At 35.4% G+C, this 18,733-nt stretch overlaps 1 protein-coding gene and 1 pseudogene across 6 annotated transcripts in view; one reads left to right on the forward strand and one right to left on the reverse strand.

The window, feature by feature from the left end:
- The window catches only part of GRM8 (glutamate metabotropic receptor 8), a 746,206-nt gene that overhangs the window by 261,993 nt on the left and 465,480 nt on the right, over positions 1-18,733 (forward strand). The gene's annotated exons all lie outside the window — the stretch shown is intronic.
- On the reverse strand, positions 13,680-14,107 carry LOC112928954 (ATP synthase F(0) complex subunit C2, mitochondrial pseudogene; annotated as a pseudogene).

An 18,733-nucleotide genomic window follows, 5' to 3' on the forward strand; every position in this document is an offset into this window, starting at 1 on the left:
TTATTATCTAGCCAGTCTGTCAACTCACTCCAAGCTAATTAGAGGACTAAAAAGTTAAATATCTATGACATAGCAATGAAACAGTGAATCCATTAGAGCAGTATTTTTCAAACCATGTTTGAAGGCTATCTGTGCTAGAATCACCGGGGAAGTGTTAGAAGACATATCCTTGGACCCTAATTCCAGGCCTATTGTAGACCTCTGAGGATTTGCGTTAAGATCATGAAGTATTTGGGAACAATAGTATTAATATTAATAGTATTAGAAGTTGTATGTAAGATAATCAGAAAAAATAGGCTTTATTAAAAAATTTAGAAAAGCTTCGGGATGAATTTATATCTGCACAAAGAACAATGTATAAACTACCACATTAATTATGCTTTCAATGTTTTAAAATCACTTCTGGTTAAAACCCAAGGTTTTTGAACAAATTCCTAAGGGACTATCTTATAGAAGGGATTGAGAATTAGGAGGCTATCCTGTTTAGGGAAGCAATGAAAATTACAAAGATGAACAAACATCTTATCACCCACCGATCAAATTGCTAAATAATATAGTTTCTGGGCAGAGCTGTCCACGGTAGAGGTTTCCTGAGTCCTGTCTCAAGTACCCACTGCCAAGAATAGCTGTCTTTGTTCAGGAGGAAGATACTGCATGGACATTCTCCTGGCTCTTAAGTTGCTTATCTGGGATAAGTACACTGATGGTGGAAAAAAAATGTGGACATTTCCTAGCTGGGCATGAGGGAGAGATTGCCCATGGTGCTGCCAGTGACTCAGAATTCTGTTTATCCTCAAACTGAATTTACACCTACACTTCACCTTACCTGTGGGTGTGCTTGGCTGTGTTGCTTTGACAATCCATTTTGTCACAGCCTCAGCAAGTACATGATAGGGATTTAGCAATGGTTGTAGGGATTTATTTCCACTTCTCAGACCTTTATTGAGGTATGGTTTACATTTAATAAAATGTACCCATTCTAAGTATAGAATTGGATGAGTTTTGACAAGTGAATACATTTGTGTAACTACCACCACAGTCAAGACATAGAATACTTCCATCACCCAAAAACATTCCCTCATGTCATTTTGCTGTCAGCTCTATCTCCTACCATCCGTGGCCCTGGGCAACCACTGATCGGTTTACCTGTCATTATAGATTTGTTTTGCTTGTTTTAGAATTCCATATAAATGGAATGATACAGTATGCATATCTTCTTTTGCTCAGTAAAGTATTTTTGAAATTGATCCATGTCACTGCATGTATCAATGGTAAAATAGCCATTTTTTTTTTCTTTATTGCCTATTTCTTTTTACTACTGAGTAGTATTCCATTGACTGGATGTATCACAGTTCGGTTATCTGTTCCTTTGTTGATGGGTAGTTAGGTTGTTTTCCAGAGCTTTGGCTACTATGACTAAATTGGCTGTGGGTATTTTTGTAGGATAGGGTTTAATCACTCTTGGGATTGTCAGGTCATATGATATACGTTTTACTTTATAAGATTCTGCCTTACAAAGCCATTGAACCATTTTGCTTTGACACTAGCATGGTGTGAGATTTCCACTTGCTCTAGTATTTTTACTTTTAGCTATGGTAGTGGGTTTTGCAATGATATTTTACTATGGTTTAAATTTGCACTTTCCTGTTAACTAGTGTAATTGTGCATTCTTTGGTTACTTAGTGGCCATTTATGCATCTTCTTTTACAAAGTGTGTTCAAATCACTTGACAATTTTTATTTTTTTATTTTTTTAAAGATTTATTTATTTATTTATGATAGACATAGAGAGAGAGAGAGAGAGAGAGAGAGAGAGAGAGAGAGAGAGGCAGAGACACAGGAGGAGGGAGAAGCAGGCTCCATGCCGGGAGCCCGACGTGGGACTTGATCCCAGGACTCCAGGACCGCGCCCTGGGCCAAAGGCAGGTGCTAAACTGCTGAGCCACCCAGGGATCCCCCACTTGACAATTTTTAAAATGAGTTTTTGTCTTCTTGTTAAGTTGTAGGTTATTAAATTCTGGGTATAAGTTCTTATATTCATACACACCCCTGACACCACTTTATATATATATATGTGTGAGTGCATATATATATGTGTATATAATTAGAAATAATAAAATAAAAAATATATACAAATATAAATAATTAATATATATTATATATATATACATATATATATATTTCATCCCAGTTCCCCCTGATTTGTGGCTTTTCTTTTCATTTTCTTAATGGAGCTTTTGAAGATCAGATTTTAATTTTAGTGTAGTTCACTCTTGGAGTTTTGCAAGTTGTTCTCTTTAAGAGACTTTTATTTTTACATTTAAGTCTATGATCCATGTTGAGTTAATTTTGTGTATGATGTGAGGAGAGATCAAAGTTCATTTATTCACGTGCATATCCAAATGTTCTACATCATTCATTGAAAAAATTCCTTTCTCTGTTAAATTACCTTGGCACTTCATTGAAAGTTAATTGATCAAATATGACTCTATTTCTGGACATTTTGTTCTCTTCCACTGTTCATATATCCACCTTTACAGCAATACTACACTGTCTTAAATATTGGAGCATTATTGTGAGTCTTTAGTCAGATAATAAAAGTTCTTCAACTTATATTAAGTTCTTCAAAGTGGTTCTAGTTATTCTAGGTGTTTTATATTTTTATGTATATTTTATAATCAATTTATAGGTTTCTATGGAAAAGCTTCCTAGGGTTTTTTTGGAAGTAGTTTTTTTTTGTAGTAAAATATATATAACAAATTTTGCCATTTTGCCCATTTTTAAATATACAATTCAATGGCATTAATTACATTTACAATTTTGTACAGCCATCACCAGTATTTCCACAAATTTCCAGCACCCCAAATAAAAACTTTGTACCCATTAAGCAGTAATACCCAGTATTCCCCAGCCCCTGGTAATCTCTCTCTCTCTTTTAAAAGATTTTATTTATTTGTTCATGAGAGATGCAGAGAGATAGGCAGGGAAACAGGCAGAGGCAGAAGCAGGCTCCTTGCTGGAAGCCTGATGCAGGACTTGATCCCAGGACCCTGGGACCATGACCTGAGCTGAAGGCAGATGCTCAACCACTGAGCCACCCAGGTGCCCCCCTGGTAATCTCTTACCTACTTTCTGTCTCTATGAATTTGTCTATTCTAAATATTCCATAAAAATGTAATCATACCATATTTGTCCTTTTCTGTCTGGTGTATTTCATTTAGCAATAATGTTTTCAAGATTCATTCATCTTGTAGCATGTGTCAGAATGCCATTCCTTTTTATGGCTGAATAATATTCCATTGTATGTATATACCATATTTTGTTCATCCATTCATCTGTTGATGGACAATTGAGTTGTTTCTACCTTTTGGCTATGCTTAATAATGCTGCACTAAACATTGGGATATATGTATCTGTCTGAATCCTTGCTTTCAATTATTTTAGGTATATATTTAGGAATGGAATTTCTGGGCCATATGGGCCTGCTGGGAATTCAATTGAGATTATGCTGAATTTGTAGAATAATTTGAAGTAAATTGCTATCTTAATCTTAAAAACGTTGAGTCTTCTAATCTAGGAAAATGGTATATATCAGTCTTAGCTTGGGCTGTCATTACAAAATATCATAGATTAGATGGCTTAAAAAAGAAATTAATTTTCTTACAGTTTCAGAGGCTGGGAAGTTCAAAGTCAAGGTGCTAGTAGAGTAGATTTCATGGAAAGGCTGCTTCTCTCTTGACTTGGAGGCAGCCACCATCTTGCTGTGTGCTTACATGACCTCCTCTTTGTGTATGGAGAGAGAGAAACAAGCTCTCTTATGTCCTTTCTTTTAGGGCACGAATTTCATCATGAGGGTCCCACACTCATGATTTCATATAACTTTTCTGCCTCCCAAAGTTCCCATCTTAAAATACTATCACATTGGTATTAGGGATATGAATTTTAGTGGAGTACAATTCAGTCCTCAGCAATATCTACATCTAAATCTTGTTTAATTTTCCTCAGTAATATTTTGTGGTTTTAAGAGTACTACCCATGCACACGTTTTAAATTTATTCCTTATATGTTATGGATTTTGGTGCTATTATAAATGTATTTTCTGTTCATTTTCAATTGTTTGTTGCTTCTATATAAAAATACAAATGGCTTTTGTCTATTGATCTTGCATCCTGTAACATTACTCAATTAACTTATTTGTTCTAGTGGCTTTTTTTTTTTTTTTAAGATTCTTAAGCTATTCTATATACTCAATCAGGTTGTTTGTGAGTATTTGCTTTGATTCTCCCTTTCCTTTCTGTTTGCCTTATTTTCCTTTCCCCCCTGTGCTCTATTGCACTGGCCAAGACCTCCTGTACAATCAATCTTCAATGGAACTGACGTGAGTAGATATCCTTGCCTTGTTCTCTGTCTTATGGAAAGAGCATGCAATCTTCTACTATTAAGTGTGATATTAGCTGTAGGGCATTTGATTTGCATTTTTATATTTGTAGCTAATATGATCAGCTTATTGGCTACATAGGCCTTTTCCTCACCCAGATTCTGGAATCGGTGATTATGGTAGCTTCAGGCTCCTTAACTTTGTTTCAATTAGGGAAGCTCTTACTTATGTATTTTGTATATTGAGCTCCTGCATAATATTTTATTTTCAAGGTTCCATGGCTAAAAATAAGTTTAAAATTACTGGCATAATGTCATGCTATTGACTTTTATTGAAGTTCAAAGCAGTCACTGAACCTCATTGATGAAAATACTGTGTATTATGAAACTCAATTTTCCTTGAAGAAAGGCCCAAAAGATAAACTCTTACTGGAATTTAGTACCAAGACCACACTTAGTATATGAAAATATTATAGATCTGCTTTGTAAAGTACTGAGAATTGCTTAATCGATTGTATTTTCATTTTTGCCTTAGTCTTATGGAAGCTCAGAGCTAAATTTTGTGTATAATCAAATGATTTTTATATTTACATTATCTTTCCCAGTGCTTTGATGTGTTTTGATTTATTTTAACAATCTTAATCTATTTATGTCTTTTGTTGTAGGTCAACTCAAATCCTCTTAGAAAGGATTTCAAAGTATAAATAATTATCTCTTTTTGAATTAACAAAAAATCCAGTTCATAAAAGGACCTACCTTTTAAATATTTAATTGGAAGAAATACCTACCTTTAAGAAGCTTAATGGAAAGCTATAAATGGAAAGTCTCTAGGCTTGAGAACATAGTCTTTTATTGGTTTTGGAAGATAAGCTTCCAAAGAAACAGCTGGAATGGTGTTCATGGTGAAGTGAAGCTAAAACGGTTATGATTTAAAACAAAACAAAGCAAAAACCAGAGACCTGCTGTTTTCTTCTGTAATTCAAAAGGCATGGTTGAATGTCCTGAAAATAACTGAATAATGAAACACTAAAGATTCACAATGCCTTGGGTATCTGAGTGTTGGGGTAAGACATAGTTGTGGGGAAATTGCAGGCCATTTCAGTCTATCCTTGTGCTGAAGAAAATAGTTTACTTTTCTGTGACAATAATTAGAACAATACAAAAATTTAAATTATAGTAATTATTGATATTTGTACCACCTACTGTAATCACACATGAGCATATTTGTGCATTTTAATGCTAATTATTGATGTCTTGACCTAAGAGAGAGATAGAGTGAGAATTGCTTTATAAAGAATTCTCTGCCACCCTTAAGTACTTAATTTTTATATGTAATTATTTGGGGGAAATGAAGTAAGCTTTACTTTAAAAACATTCCTAAGTGTGTATATTTTAGTATTAAAGTATGCCTTTAATGTTTGAAAGTAATACCATGTGCCAAGTTCAATCCAATTACTTTACATGTATGTTTCATACTTACTATAATTTGCAATAATTCTGTGGGAACAATTGCACTTATGCCCATAGATGAGAAACTGAGCTTAGAGAAGTTTAGTAAATTGCCAAGGGTCATAGTTAGTAAAAGGTAAAACCAGGATTTAAACCATTACTGTGTTTGGAAGGAATTTAGCTGTAAAAGTAGCTTACGCAAACAAAACCTTTTTTTTTTCTTACAAGCTATCTGAGGGTAGGAGTTTGCTGGCATTGGTTCAGTTGCTTAATGATGCTATTTTATCCTCTGTTTCACTATCATTGGTAAGTTGACTTTTCATTTTTATACTTTTTGCTTCATAAAATGTACAATGCAGGCCCAGGCATCATATATTCAGGGCAAGAAAAAGGGAGAAGTGACAATGCCAGCCAGAGCTGTGTCACCTGGGAAGTCTTGGCTCCAAGAGAAACAGGGAAAGTAAGCTTTAGTGTTTCCCACTACAGAAGAAGGTGGCTGGGACCTCAGAATGCCTCTTTTGTTGGTCAAATTATAGTGTTTGACACAATGAATATTACATGATGCCAATGCTGTCAGGTTAGAGCTAGTGGAATTTGATTATGTATAAATTTTAAAGAGATAAAGAAGAGTATTTCACTTCTACTGAAAGTTTTAATTCAATTTTCCAGAAGAGGCTTTTGGAATACTTTTCTCTGCCTTTTGTCTCCCATTTTTGTGGTACCATATTATCGTTTCTAAACATATCATTGGAGTAGATTCAATAGTGTATATCCTGCCAGGGTGTATGAGGGTAGCAAGAAAGGGGTGGGAACCTGGCCCCTATTCTGGCTTACAATTTATTTATTTAAAAAATATATTTCATTTTTAAGAATTAATTTGAACTTATTTAAATATAGCAAGTTTTTTTTTAAGTTTTTATTTTCAAATAAGTTAATGTACAGTGTTATATTAGTTTCTGGTACATGATATAGTGATTCAGCAATTTCATATGTCACTCAGTGCTCATCATAAGTGCACTACTTAAGCTCCAACACCTGTTTCACCCATCCCCTCACTCGCCTCTTCTCTGGTAACCATCCATTTGTTCTCTATAGTTAAGAGTCTGTTTCTTGGTTTCTCTCTCTCTCTCTCTTTCTCTCTTTTTTCCCTTGCTCATTTGTTTCTTAAATTCCACATATGAGTTAAGTTATATGATATTTGCTTTTCTCTGATTGATTTATTTAGCTTAGCATTACACTCTCTAGCGCCATCCATGTCATTGGAAATAACAAGATTTCATACTTTTTTATGGCAGAATAATATTCCAAGACAGATAGATAGATGATTGGTAGATAGATAGATAGATAGATAGATAGATAGATCGACCTCCCATCTTTGTCCATTCATCAATCAATGGGCACTTGGGCTGCTTCCATATCTTGGATGTTGTAAATAATGCTGCTATAGACATAGGTGTATGCATCCATTTGAATTAGTGTTTTTGATTTCTTTGAATAAATGCCCAGTAGTGTGGGTAGAAGTACTACCTAGAGTAGTTCTATTTTTAGTTTTTTGAGGCTCAATGGTTGCAACAGTTTGCATTCCCACCAACAGTGCAAGAGAGTCCTTTATTCTACATCCTTGCCAATGCCTGTTATTACTTGTGTTTTTTATTTTAGCCATTCTGATGTGTGTGAGGTGATATCACATTGTAGTTTTCATTTGCATTTTCCTGATGATAAGTGATGATGAGCATCTTTTCATGTGTCTGTAGGACGTCTGTATGTCCTCTTTGGAGAAATGTCTGTTCATGTTGTCTACTCATTTTTAAATTGAATTATTTGCTTTTTGGGTATTGAGTTGTATCAGTTCTTTATAAATTTTGGATAATAACCCTTTATTAGATATTTTATTTGTAAATATCTTCTCCCATTCTATAGATTGCCTCCTAGTTTTGTTGATTGTTTCCTTTGCTGTGCAGAAGCTTTTTATTTTGATATAGTCCCAATAGTTTATTTTTGCTTTTGTTTCCCTTGCCTCAGGGGACTATCTAGAAAAAAGTTGCTATAGCTGATGTCAGAGAAATTACTACCTGTGCTCTTTTTGGGATTTTTATGGTTTCAGGTCTTACATTTAGGTCTTTAATGCTGGTTTACAATTGAGTGGAGAGATAAGGCAAACATGTATTATAGTAGAAAGGGTACTACAACATGACTAGAGGTGCAGATTTCATATTATGATATTATCAAAGGCATAAAAAGGGGATAAGCTTGGATAAGTATGTATTGTTAATAGAATTTGTGATGGTAACAAAAAAGCAGAGTAATAATTTATCATTTTGTTAACCTCTAACTTACTATCAGAATAGCCTAAACAATAACGAAAAGTAAAAACCAAAACAAAACAGAGCCAGAAAAGATAAATACCATATGATTTCACTCAGATGTAGAATTTAAGAAACAAAACCAATGAACAAAGAAAGAGAGAGAGAGAGACAAAGAAAGAGACTCTTAACTATAGAGAACAAACTAATGGTTACTGGAAGGGAGGTGGTGAGGGAATGGGTAAAATAGGTGATGAGGATTAGGGAGTGCACTTGTCATGAAGAACACTGAGTGATATTTGAAATTGTTGAATCACTATATTGTGTACCTGAAACTAATATAACACTGTACATTATACTGGAATTAAAATAAGACTTAATCAATTAAAAGTTTGTAAAAAATTAATGAGGAAAAGTTAATACAGTTAAGGAAATCTCACTGAAATTAATAGCTGTTAGTAAGGTTATAGTTTGTGTTGGTTAATTACCCTGGTTAGCTTTATATTATTTTGCCTTAAGAGCCTCAGTATGATCTCTTCATTTAGGAAGAGTTAATATTATTAGGGTAGTGACCAAATACCCATCTTCATGTCTGGAACCTCTGGAAATTTTTATAAATGGAATATAGTTTTATATGTTACAGAGAGTTTGCATGGGGTCATTCATTCATTCTAACAATCATAGATTGATGCACAGTCCATGCTAGGAAATATTTCCAGCCTCAGAGCTACAGAGCTCATGATTCTTTTCTTCAGGGGCTTGCGATTTAGGAGGAAGATGTCTTCCAATGACCATTCTGCTCCCTCATTTTATGAACCTATGGCCAACATTATACAAAACTTAATTTGACTATTACAGTGAATTGCTTGCTTAAATTAGGCAAAAAATGTAAAATGAGCAGTTAATCAGACACTCAAACTGCATGTTTAAACTGACATATAACTATATATGTTCCTGCCACTATATAAAATACAGAATTATTTATGGTAACTATAATTCTTCCTTCCCATGCATATTAAGAATTTACTGACTAATGCTGTTAAACTGGACTAAAAGATCTGTAAATTACTAACTCACTTAAAAAATACAGTTTTATTGTCAGAAGGACTCATATAAGTATCCTAGAAAGAGTACCTAGCACATCATAGGTACATAATTAATAATTTGTTGAGTAAATGTTACTGAATGAAAGGAAATACAACATTGTTTCTCTGTAGAACTGTATTTTCCAAGAGTTGGTAGGACTTTTCTAAAAATTCCTCCACTTATAAAGAGGTAGACATTTTAGAAAAGTTATAGTTCGTGTTGGTTAATAAGTTTAGTTGGGTTCTAATTATAGTGCCTTAAGAGCTTCTATAACAACTTTCCTGGAAATACTTAAAGTGGTATGCGAAAGGCTTCTTGTGGTGCATCGAAATCCTCTGTTAAACTGACAAGTTGTTTTGATGTCCTTTGGACAAAATGACATAATGTCATTTCTTGTGGAGAGAAATGTGCTAGCTGGCAATTGTATCCTTGCTGCAAGGTTTTGATGGAAGTGTTTTGTTATAGTAGCTTGGTATATATTCTTTGACTTTTAGTTTAAACAGCTCAGTGCAGCTGTGTTGGCAGTTCTTCAAATGAAGGACTTTAGTGTCTTTTAAGTTTGAAACACCCCAAATTTTGAAAGCTCTGTGATAAGACAAGGGTGAACCACCCATTAACTTACTTTTCTGTATTATCGTTTCCTTTAAATCATAAGCCTATTTCCACATACTTGGTAATTTAAAAATTGGAATGTGTGCCTACTACCATGGGTAGAGAGAACAAATTTATTTATTTATCAAAACTTGATAAGAAATCAATTTAACTCTTTGGCTGCTTTATCAGCTCAAGGTCCATGTTGGAGCTGCAACTGTGAACGAGACCAACTTCTTACCCTTAAAGAACTTAATATTTAATATGCAGAAATCATGGTAGGTGCTGCCACAGGACCAGGCACAGAGCTGGGTGGGTGCACAGGAGGAAACCACCCAAGCCAAGGGGCAGGCGATCAAGGAGACCTTTAGTGTCAGTGTGGCAGCAGCCAGGAAATGATTTCATATATCAAAGAGGAAGTTTTTTTTCCCCACGTAATTAAAAGCTATAATACCCTCCTAGTGAAGCTAGATTTCAAATGTAGAAACAATTTTGAATATAAAGGGCAGAGCCCTTCAGAGCTCAGACTGGAGCCTAGTTTCTAGATTCAAATTCTGACTTTGCCACTTAGCTCTAGGGACTTAAGCAAGACACTTAATTTCTCTTATGCTGCAGTTTCTCACTTGTAAAATGGGGATGATGACACTAACTCACAATGTTAAATGATATTTAACGTTTATAAAAGGATTAGAACAGTGCCTGGCATAGCAAGTACTGTATGTGTTTGTTAAATATTGTCATAGAGATACAAAAGCATTTAAGCACAGTTAAGGATTTGTCTGTGACCTGTGATATAACATATGTCTTCTGTGCTCTTCCAAGTCAATACAATTAATTCTAGTGAGCTGAAGCTCCTGTAAAATGGTATTAGGAAATGGGTTAAACATTGATTTGCTATGATCTAGTCTTATTTAGGTAAATTGTTTATGTATAATAATTTATATTATATTGTGTATATATGTATGTGTATTAATAATTTTCAACATTTTTCAAGAGATCTGAATAAGAAATATAAAAGTCTACATAGCTTCTTAAAGTCTAATACATTTATGACAGCAGAAACAGTAATTATTATGCAGAAAAAAGTGAAAACATGAGTTTTAGTAATTTTAAATATCAAGTAACTTGTATCATTGTTTTAAGGACATACTGTAACTTTAAGAATTAATTCAACTCCAATAATATATGATAGAAAGATAAGAAAAAACTTCCTTTTCTTTGATTGCTAGAGCAGATTATGATAATAATAAATGAGACTTGACTTTTGTACATTAAATCCTCAAAAAAGGAAATAGATTTTTTAAAAAAGATTTTATTTATTTATTCATGAGAGACACAGGCAGAGGCATAGACAAAGGGAGAAGCAGGCTCCCTGAGAGGAGCCCAATGTGGGACTCAATCCCAGGACCCTGGGATCACAACCTAAGCCAAAGGTAGACGCTCAACCACTGAGCCACCCAGGTGCCCCAGAAATAGATATTTTTGAAAAGTAGGTAGAGCATTCTAAGAAAGAACCTTTCAATACTTTTAATTACTAATAAGGCCAAATCATAGTTTTGCTCTTTAGACATTTAACACACCTAGAAGATAAATATTTACTTTGAGATCACAATAAAGTAATGAACTTAAATATATGATATGAAACCATAAAACTTCTAGAAGAAAACAGATGATAAACTCCTTGAAATTGGTCATGGCAGTCATTTTTTTGGACCTGACTCCAAAAGCAGAAAGAGCAAACATAAACAAACAGGACTACATGAAATGAGGAAACCTCTGCACAGCAAAGAAAATCATCAACAAAATGGAAAGTCAGCTTACTGAATTGGAGAAAATATTTGCAAATCAAATATCTGATGAGGGGTTAACATTCCAAAATATATAAAGAACTCATATAACTCTATGACAAAAAGACAAACAATCCAATTAGAAAATGGCAAAGGACCATTATAGATCTTTTCCAAAGTAGACATACAGATGTCCAACAGGCATGTGAAAAGATGCACTACATCACTAATACAAATCAAAATAACATTGCAATAACCTCATGCTTGTTACATGACTATTATCAAAAAGACGAGATATAAGAGATGTTGGCAAGGATGTGGTTTAAAGGATGTTTTTGTGCACTGCTGGTAGAAATGTAAATTGGTGCAGCTACAATGGAAAACAGTATGGAAGTTCCTAAAAAAATAAAAGATCATATGGTCCAGCAATTCTATTAGGAAGTTACCCAAAGAAGATGGAAACACTAATTTGAAAATATATATACACCCCTATATTCATTGCAGCATTATTTACAATAGCCAAGATACGGAAACAACCCAAGTGTCCACCAATAGATGAATGGATAAAGAAGATATCATACTTTTTTATACAGTGGAATACTACTCAGCCATAAAAAGAAGGAAATCTTGCTGTTTGCAACAACATGGATGGACCTTGTTGAATGAAATAAATCAGAGAAAGAAATGATATATTATTTAACTTATATATGCAATCTAAAAAAGAACACAAATGGGAAAACAAAACAGAACTAATCTTGTGAGATACAGTGATCAGAACAGTGGTTGCTAGAGGGAAGGAAATGGTCAAAATGGGTGACAGTAGTCTATAGGTACAAACTTCAAATTATAAAATAAGCAAATTGTGGGAATGTAGTATTCAACCCAGTGACTGTAGTCAATATTACTGTCATGCATATTTGAAAATTACCAAAAGAAAAAATTCCTAAAAATTCTTATTACAAGAAAAATATTTTTAATAACTTTACAACTTTATGTGGTAATAGATGGTAGGTAGACTTACTGTGGTATTCATTTCCCAGGGTATACAAATATTGTATACCTGAAACTAATACAGTGCTATATGTCAATTGCATCTCTTTTTAAAGAGTTGGATTTTTTTTAATCATCCTGGCCAGTGGGGAAATTATCAATCACCAGTAGGTTCTTAGGTTAAAGGCTGAGATTATTTTAGTTTGTGGATGTTGATCCAAAATTTGCCTGCAGAAAGCCATTTAGTGACTTACTCAAGCTATTTAGCTTGGGACCCTATGGAAAAAGCCATACTGTGGACTTCATGTGGGTGGCAAGGAAATGGGAAAGGTATATTAAATTGGCAAAATAATGCTGAAATAGTTTGCTTGTGCTTCTTAAAACTCCCATTTGTATCAGTGAACTCAGCAAATTATCTTTAAAAGATTTTCCCCCCTGTGTGTGTGTGTGTGTGTGTGTGTGTGTGTGTATGTTGCAGGAGAAGAGTTTGTGGAAACTGGGAGGAAGATGATTAGGAAAGTTTTAACTAGATAAAAGGAGGAGACATGGGCAAGGATATAACATATCGTAGGAGCTAAGTGGTATATCAGCCTGAAAAATCTAAGATCATTTTTAGAGATTAAACAGGTATAATTCCTACTCCTAAATGAAGCATTCACTTTAATGACAAAATCATTCCTTTTTAGCCTTATCTTTTCAAAGCAGTAAGTTCATTAAAAATAAACTTGATCCTATAGCTAATAGGGAGCCAGGGTAGATTTTTGGTCAGGGTAATAACAGGTCATTATTTTTGTTATTCATACAGTATTTATTTGTTTTTCTTCTTTTTTTTTTTCAAATTTTTATTTATTTATGATAGTCACACACACAGAGAGAGAGAGGCAGAGACATAGGCAGAGGGAGAAGCAGGCTCCAGGCGCCGGGAGCCCGACGTGGGATTTGATCCCGGGTCTCCAGGATCGCGCCCTGGGCCAAAGGCAGGCACTAAACCGCTGCGCCACCCAGGGATCCCTGTTTGTTTTTCTTCTACTGAATCCTGAACCAACCATGTTTCCCAGGCTGCTTGGGGAGGTATAGGGAAAGCAACATACATGGCATTAGAGATGTGAAAGAAAGAAATATGGGAGGAGGAGATGGCTTTTCCACATGGCAAAGAGGATGAGAAAGGCCACCATCAGGCAAAAGACCCCCATGGCTTCCAAAATGTCATAGGAGATAAACTGTTGCTTCAGAGAAGGGTTCTGGGCATAACCAATGATGATGTTCCCAAACAGTCCCAATCCCAGCCCCAGAGCCAACCACCCCAATGAGTTTGGCGGCTGGGTCAATGTTCCTTGAAATGGTGCCATTTTGGGAGCTGCTAATGGGGATAAGTGAAGTCAGAGGAGGTGGCTGCCAAGCTTCTGAGGCACTCATCTGTCAGTGTTGGTCCTTTTAGCACCACTGCAGAGAGTGGTAGTCTCAGCAGCAGGGAGGTGATCCCAAACAGGGAGGGGATGGAGATAAACTTGTTGTGGGCATGCATTTTCATGGTGTGTAGAGAATATAGAGAGGGGAAATCTCAGACTCTTATGATTAAACATGATTTAGTGGCATGATTAATCGAAAGGAAGAGAAATTGAGACATTAAACCTTTTTGGGAGGTTGTTTCAGTAAATCAGGTATGAGTAATGACCATTTAGATTATATGGCCCACTGGGAATAGAAGAGAAATATGAATTGAAGAGGCATTCTGAATATCTAATGACAAGATTTAAGAAGCTAGGGTAGAGTCTTCCAGGAGGGGATGTCTAGTTGTGTCTTGTATATTTGGGAATATAAATAATTAAAGTTGTCACACCTATAAATGTGGTAATTGAAACTATAAAGCCTATAGAACTCTTTGTGAGGAATCAAGGGCACAGGCAAGAATTAAGCTGTGTGCAGAAATTCTAAAGAAAAAGAGACTAAAAATCACTCTAGAGTAAGTAAATCCTAAAACCGTCAGTGTTTACCATCTGAAGTACATCAAGAGAAAGGCTGACCACTATAGAGATGGGCTCATTTGAAACAAAAACATCTTGTTACTTTGAGGTTAAAGTATATAAGGGAAATATAGTAGCATTGAATTCACAAAAATAATATTTTCTATTAGCTATTTGCTTGTTTATTGTTGGTCTTCCTCTAGAGCATAATAAGCTCTGTGAGAGGAGGTACTATATCTCTTTGTTCATGATTATATATCAAGCTGCTAGGAAAGGAATTGATAAATATTTGTTGAATGAACAAATGGGTAAACAGTTGCACACTCAGATCTTTAGTGGAAGATAAAGTCTGCCTAACCCTAAAACCAAGGTTTGCCCAAGTCAAGAACAAAATGGATCCTAGAGCAGTGCTGTCCAATAGTGTGATAAAATGTTCTATACAGGAGCCACTGGCCCCACATGTGGCTGTTGAGTACTTGAATTTGTAACCAGTACAACTAAGGAACTGAATTTTAAATACTATTTAATTTTAGTTAACTTAATGTGTTAAGTGAACAGTGGCGACTGTTTCAGACAGCACAGGTATATAGAAAGACTTTACCAGTTAGGAAAACCTGCCTGCTCTGGGTAGATGTAATCTGTGCCAGAACAGAGGCTTTATCGGGATATAATCAGACTGAGAGGATTAGCTGTTGGGTTGTTTTTATTATTCTTTAGCCCAAGGGACAAGAGGAGTCTGCCAAGCTCATATGAAGTCTAGGCCAGTTCACCAGGGAAGTAGACCAAAGGAGTGTTTGAGGCCAAAGCCCTAGTTAATAATAAGGTTGTATTTACTCTGAACGTCTTTATGAACATAACTGTTAGGGAACTTGCTGTGCATGGAAGAGGCTTCTGTAGATGACTAGAAAGAATTCAGGATTTAGGGATTTTGGTTACCTTTCTTTATGCCATGATAAACATTAATTGCATTTGATTATTAAAAGAGGGAGAAAAACTCTTAACTTAGAAAACAAACTGAGGGTTGCTAGGGGGGGCTAGTGGGCTAATTGGGTGATGGCCATTAAGGAGGGCACCTGATGTGATGAGCGCTGGGTGTTATACACAACTGATAAATTATTGAACACTATATCTAAAACTAATGATGTACTAGAAGTTGGCTAATTGAATTTATTTATTTATTTTAAAAAAAATTTTTTTTTATTATTATTTATTTATGATAGTCATACAGAGAGAGAGAGAGAGAGGCAGAGACACAGGCAGAGGGAGAAGCAGGCTCCATGCACCGGGAGCCCGACGTGGGATTCGATCCCGGGTCTCCAGGATCGCGCTCTGGGCCAAAGGCAGGCGCCAAACCGCTGCGCCACCCAGGGATCCCTGGCTAATTGAATTTAAAATAAAAAAATAAATTAAAAAAAAGATGGGGTAGGCCTATATAATAATAGACTCAAAACACGCAGGCACCCAAGAACTCATAGAGTTGAAAAACAACATTTTTGAATATGAAAGTACAGCAAATGATAAAAAAATATTTAAAATATTTGTTAAATAAGAGAAATATTTATCATACTACATTTATCTAATTTATATTAGATTTTGGAATGTTCTGAAATGGTAAGCTTTTATCAGGCTTACCTGGTTAGTTACAGCTAGCATAGCAAATATTAGAATTATGCTGATTTCCTTGAGCTTCCTGTGACTAGGCTGTGGGAGGAGGTGGAATTTGTTCAGGAGTAATTTTGCCTTGTACTCAGAATTCACCCATAATAATACATATCAATATCATATTTTGAACTGTGTGTAGGAGCAGATGTTTGGCATGTTTTCAGGCTACTTTTGGGAATAGTTTCTGTTGAAGAAAGCAAAATACACTTCAGATCCATTCACATAATTTATGAAAGTGAATAGGGATTTCTCATAAAGGAAGAATGCTGGACAGACTATTATATTTAGCAAGATAAAGTGTGCTGTGTGCAAATTCCCAAAGTCAGCCAGTATAGCAGAGGACAAACAGATATTAATACATTCCAGGGGAAGGAGATTAGTTCTCTAGAGAGCAAACATGCAACAAAATAGAAGATTCTCTTAGGGTTTTCTGAACACTTAGATCATCTTCCTGAGACTAACCATTTGTTTTCATTGTTTTTATAAGAGAAAATCTTTTGCAAGAACCTACTTTACACCAAAGAAAAATGTTTAAATATTGGAATCTTAAGGTTGGGAGGGACTTTCAAAAATTAGTCCCCACCTATCTTATGCTTGAATTACTGTTACAAAAGCTGTGCCAAGGATCTTCCAGTCAGGGCTTTAATATATCCTGGAGAAAGTGGTTAGTAGCTCTATCCTTTGAGAACTGAGCCATTTCATCTTTGGAGAACTCTTGACACTGAATTACTTTAACAGAATCTAATTCTGCTGCTTTACGCCTTCCATTCATTTGTCCTCCTTGTAACAAATTTTATGATGATATCTCTATTCTCACCCAAGACATTGAGTAAAATGTTACAACAAATGGAACCTAGGACAGAATCCTTCTATGATGCTCGACACCTAGAACCAGATTGATATGGTTCCATTAATTACCACTCTCTGGATATAGCTGTTGAAACTGTGACTAATATGCCTTCTTATTTTTTTTTAAATTTTTATTTATTTATGATAGTCACAGAGAGAGAGAGAGGCAGAGACACAGGCAGAGGGAGAAGCAGGCTCCATGCACCGGGAGCCCGATGTGGGATTCGATCCCGGGTCTCCAGGATCAAGCCCTGGGCCAAAGGCAGGCGCCAAACCGCTGCGCCACCCAGGGATCCCTAATATGCCTTCTTATTCAAGCACTCAGCTTATTTACTTACCTTCTAATTTTTTTTTCCCTTTAAAGTTTTTAGGGCATTTGAACATGATTATCAGATCTCCAAGGCTAAATGTGCCTGATTCCTTCAAGAATTTCTTGAATGTTAATTGATTTGTTGATTTGACTGTTTGTATGTCTCAGATTACCCCTGAATGTATCCAATTTGTCTATATTTATACCTCAGTACTTTGAGGCTGGTCTTGGCAGCACAGAAACAAATGGAGCTTTTGATACTCTTCATATAGATTCTCCTTTCCCCCTCCCTTTTTCTTCCCTTTTTCCTCCTCTCCATACCTTCACCTCCCTTTCTTTCTTTTTCCCTCCCCTTTTCTCCCACTGATTCTACACTATTTTATTCATTCATTCAATAAATATTCTTTCTACTGTTGATTTATATTAACCTTTCTAAAGACTAAAATATCTAAACATGGATTGCTACTAAACTGTTGCTACTGTTCATTCTGTACAAGACTACTGTCCTTTTGGACTTAATCACCTCATTTAAAGTTTACTTCAAAACTTTTCATTTTATTATTTTAGCCCTTTCTTCTCACCTGTCAGCCTCTCTTTCAATCCTAATTGAGTCATCTAATATCTAATATGGTCACTTTCCCTTTTACAAATTTTATGATTCTCTTCTGTTCTCACCAGGACATTGAGTAAAATGTTGAAACAAATGGAACCTAGGAAAGAATCCTTCTATGATACTCGAAACCTGGAACCAGATTGATGTTGTTCTATTAATTAGCACCCTCTGAGTATAGCTGTTGAAACTGTGTCTAATCTGCCTTACTATTCATGCACCTAATTTACTTACTCCACTCCATATACAAGGATAAGTTGAAAATTTCTAGAAGTTTCTCTGAAGGTGAAGTGGGCTAAATTACCCCGTGACTTACATTTTCTGGAATTCTAGATATTATACTAAAGAAGGAAAGGGTATTTGGCTGTTATTCTTTCCTCCTGAAATTGTTGTGTGGACCTCTTTTTTAAAGGTTTTTTTAAATTTATTTATTCATGAGAGACACAAAAAGGGGGGCAGAGACACAGACAGAAGGAGAAGCAGGCCCCATGTAGGGAGCCAAATGAGGGACTCAATCTCGGGACTCCAGGATTATGCCCTGGGCTGAAGGCAGATGCTCAACTGCTGAGCCATCCAGGCATCCCTGTGTGGGCCTCTTTGTAGCATATTTTTCTTAGGTAAACAATAATCTAACAAACACATGAGACTGAGAGAAGAATATTGGGAAAAGTTGAACATTCAGATAATTATTAGAGATGCTAATAGCATTTCATGGGAGTGTAAAACATAATATCAAAACGCTTTGACATATCATGT

This window comes from Vulpes vulpes, chromosome 7 (genome assembly GCF_048418805.1).
Source record: "Vulpes vulpes isolate BD-2025 chromosome 7, VulVul3, whole genome shotgun sequence".
Lineage (NCBI taxonomy): Eukaryota > Metazoa > Chordata > Mammalia > Carnivora > Canidae > Vulpes > Vulpes vulpes.